The 4,310-nt window shown below is 38.3% G+C and overlaps 1 long non-coding RNA gene across 1 annotated transcript; it reads right to left on the bottom strand.

Moving 5' to 3' along the window:
• Positions 1-310: 310 nt before the first annotated feature.
• LOC121309280 lies at positions 311-4,310 on the bottom strand. Its single transcript, XR_005948623.1, has 3 exons — positions 4,272-4,310; positions 3,623-3,890; positions 311-349 (listed from the first exon to the last, which is right to left on the bottom strand). It is a non-coding gene; the product is annotated as an uncharacterized LOC121309280 (long non-coding RNA).

Below are 4,310 nucleotides of genomic sequence, written 5' to 3'. Positions count from 1 at the left end.
CTCTTCCCTCAATTACCCACTCGTCTATAGATTTTTCTTGATCACAAAATGGCAGGGTAAGTGAAACTGTTCAGTGATGTGAAATCAGCTGCATTCCAAACACTCATCCCCAATTCCAAAAAGGCATATTGGGAATAAAAGTGAACCCTCAAGGGAAATTAGGAGCATGCCTCTTGCTCAAACTGACTGAGTGACTTTCATACAGTTATTTTGCTCAAGGCCAGACTGACTGAATATCATACTCACTGAGGGCTGCTCATGTTGAGAGATGCAGCAAGAAGCCGCTATTCCAATAACGTTTATCCAACTCTAACTCCTGAGTATGGCACAGATTTCACACATAACAGACCTGAAAAGAAGAAGGAGAGAAGATAAATGAAAAGATGTAATCTGAATTTAAATGCGTAACAATCGCGCTGGACTGATACAAAGTATATGGCAGTCTGGGGGTGCAACATGCTTGGACAGTTAATGGTGTTATAGAAGCAGCTAACATATTATTACGGCTATGAAAAAAAAGTGGCAAAATCCCATGATGCACTAGCTGGATGTCAACTCTTTTTGATTATGTAAATAAGTCCATTAATAGCTTAGAACCAATTATCACATGCTTCTTACACTTTCCAACAATTTTGCACGATGAAACAACACAGGTGTCTGAGAGTTAGTTGCAATTTTCCGTCCCTCACAGTTCTCTTTTGGCCCGGTTTTCCTCATTTTTACAATTTCTCGAGCCCTTTTCAGTTTGGTAACTAACAACAAGGTTTCTCTCTGAATCAACACCGAGTTACTTCAGAACTATTCAATCAAGTGTGTGCAAATAGGGTGAGAAGCCAATATATTTGTAGAAAAGAAAGCTTTAGGAGACATCAAGTAGACATGAAAAAGAAACATGTGTGGAGGCAAAAGACATACAGTGTCCTACCTACAAACTAACAGCAGCCCAATATGTTATATATTGCTTGCTTTGCTACTGCAGTGTTCAAATTATACTACTGAGTATCTTGAGCATGCTTTTTCTTGATTTTGCTGGTAGATGCAAAGGTTCTGCCTGAGAAATCATCAAATCTCTTACACAGCAAAAACTGTCTCAAGAAGGCTTCAGTAGAATATATTAGTAATTATACCGCAAATGTTTCATTACACTCAGGACTCGCCTGTAAAAACCTGCATTATTCTCAGTCAGTATTTAAGCCAAGGCAGTCTCTGTATGCCTGCAAAGTCTTTATACTGTAATTTAAAAAATGTGAAATGCTAAAAATGTAAACACTGTTATCCAAAAAGTATTTGATAGGGTGGCCATTGTGTAATTGCTTGGAACAGCTAGAAGTTTAAGCTGTTATAGACTGTCAGTAAAAAAAGGGTGTGATTGAGCCAAGACTTTCACATTATACTGAGAAATGCTGGGAACAAGAATGGACAATTTGAACTCCTAAAGGTTATTCTCCTGTTAGCATGCATTTAAGTGTTTCTTGAGTGACCCCAAAGTCTTAGCTGCTAAACAACTAGTCCCATCATTAATCATTTACAACAGGCTTCCCAACTGAACTGGCTTTTTCTCCTCTTCTATTGATGGGCCAAATTAATTGGCTCTCTTTAGCAGGAAATGTTACCTGGATTTATCAAATACACTTAAGTGAGAAATTGCAAAAGCTTAGCTGTCCCTTTTAAGTACAAAAAAATGTTTTCGATATGCCCATAACTGCAGAGAGTAAGTGGGACTTAACTATATAATCTTTCAGGTCCACACATCAATTGCTTTGTCAAGTTCCCCGGTATTGCATTTGCCTTTTTAAATAATCACTCTGCATTGTTGAAATACTGTTAGAGTGGAGTCCACCATCACTCCAAGGTCCCTATCCTGTTTCAATCCCATTCATTCTGTACAGTTTTGTGCTCAATATACAGTGTTTAACACACAGTATTTTACACTTGTATTAAGATTACATTCACATATGTTAGAGCAGATCCATTCCAAAGCTCTTTGTATTGACTTTACAGCATTTAATACGTCCACTGGTAGTGCACACAGTTTGGTGTCTTTATGCAAAGTCTGCAGTGTGTACTGCATGATCCATAACATGTATGTAGATTTTTTGTGGTGTGTTTTTATATCATCATATCCCAACAGAAATGTGTTTCAGATATGCCAAGGAAACCGATTCTCCATAGGCAATAGGTGCAGTGGTAACCCTTTTGCATATACTTTAGTAAAACAAACTGTTATTTGACTACTGCCTTTCTTTCTCATCCTTCACCAATATTTGTTTTAATGCAGAATTTTTATTTTGGTGAACATATTTTTAAAAAGTTGCATGGTAACTGTTGAAAGGTGTTCAAAAGCATTCAAAGTGTCTGTATGATCTTCAATGCATTACAGAGCAACAAAGTTGGCAATTTAGCTGCTGAATCATAGTTATCCAAGAAACAAAAAAACACTACTTATCATTACAGCACAGTGGAAAATATAACAGATAGCAGTCTATTGTAAATTCAGTGTGCACACATTTGACATTAATCTGTATTTAGATACAATACACTGTAATATTAACTATTGGGTGTCTAAAGCAATTAAAATAAATCCTAAAACGTGTTTATTCCTCCTATACACACTGTAAACCCAAATGATTGACAATTAAACACTGTCCACGAGTATAACATAGGGAGTAAGGCTGAAGTTTAAGCAAAATAAGTCTCTACAAATAAGCATTAAATATTCTCTTATATTGTAGAAATGCATTACCGATAAATTACAAGCAAACAAACAAACAAACACACACATTATACATGTATGAGAGAGAGAGAGAGAGAGAGAGATAGAGAGGTGTCAGTAGCATTACCTTTTTATAAAGCTATAGATAGGTAGATAGTTAGATAGATAACGGTGTGCGATTCTTCTCTTTTTGTATTAAGACATCTCTTACATGTGTTTACGTATTATTAAGCGTCTTACACCGTGCTCCTTGTTTCTCTAGATAGAAGTACAGCAGCTTAGCCTCTTCCCTCCCCCTTCGAACTGATTTACCATGCAACAGGAGTCAGCTTTTACTAAACACATTTACCAGTGACCCATAACATTACTGCATGCTTTATACGACGGCACTAAAACAAGATCCACACAGTGGAATCCGAGCTGGGTTCAAGCAAATCACTAGAACGTGTGCTACCATTTAAAAGTCTGCTGTTTTACCACCAGCAGGTCTGAATAATCCACTGCCGGTCATCAGACCCTCACAGCCTCTCAAATATAACTAATCGGTCTCTGTGAGTAAGCACAACGCACCCAATCCTAAACGGGGTTTCTTGGAATCAGTCCAAATGTGTTATCGTTCCATAAATCTGTATCATCGCTTTCATTCTACTTATTAACAAGGCCTCTACCCGCTCTCTGTAACCGTACGCATACTGATCCGAGGCATACAACAGTATTGCCACCAAATCCTACAGATAAGGAATGAAGACAAAAGTCTGTTGTGTGTCAGCAAAGCCTTTGATAATACACACGTAAATAATAAAAGAATGGACCAGTCCAGTCTTTAACTAGAAAACGTTAGCGTAACGTTATTTATTTATTTATTTAAATTATCAATAATAAATAACTCGGTCCGAACAGTAAACCTACCTTTTTTGAATTACATGGTGGCCATCGCCTAATCGTGCCTCCGTTGCCGATGATAATGTCTCCCTCGCTGATGATCAGAGTGTCTATAAAGCTCCGTGCTCGCAATGTGTAGGCTGTTATCCTTAGAGGTTTTGCGTTGGACAGCCACCCTTGCTGCTGCTTACAGTACGAGGCACAACGAAGAAACCCAATCCGAAGTACAAGCATCATCATTTATCAATATGTAATTAACCATCTCCGGCTAACCAACTGGCTAGTTAACGGCATCCTTAAAAAAAAGGGAAAGAAAGAAAAAATAGATTACCCGTTCGTTTCGATTAGACAGGGCTTCCCCCTACGATCACAGGGACTCTTGTGTCGGGTATGCAGAGCTGGGTCTTCCACGACAAGGAACTGTCCAGGTGCTGAAACAGAGATTAACCTCGTAATCCCATTCTCTGCCGCAAAACACTGCTTTAAAAATTAACAAAGGATGTTACAGTTAAACATATCTCGGTGAAGCACACTAAATTGTAACGTGTTTTCTAATGAGTGATAATATTCTGACAGCCAGTAAATTGTATTACGCTAGCCCCGATAAGCGTACCTCACTCCCTCTGATGAGATTCTGTACTGCAATGCTATGTCCCGCTAACCCCGTTATACCCACCTTGCTTTTGGAGTGCACCCGCTTTATGTTTTATTTAGG

Source organism: Polyodon spathula, unplaced genomic scaffold (genome assembly GCF_017654505.1).
Source record: "Polyodon spathula isolate WHYD16114869_AA unplaced genomic scaffold, ASM1765450v1 scaffolds_1105, whole genome shotgun sequence".
NCBI classification, from domain to species: Eukaryota; Metazoa; Chordata; class Actinopteri; order Acipenseriformes; family Polyodontidae; genus Polyodon; species Polyodon spathula.
The sequence above is the reverse complement of the archived record's forward strand: the minus strand, read 5'-3'. Positions and strand labels throughout refer to the sequence as shown.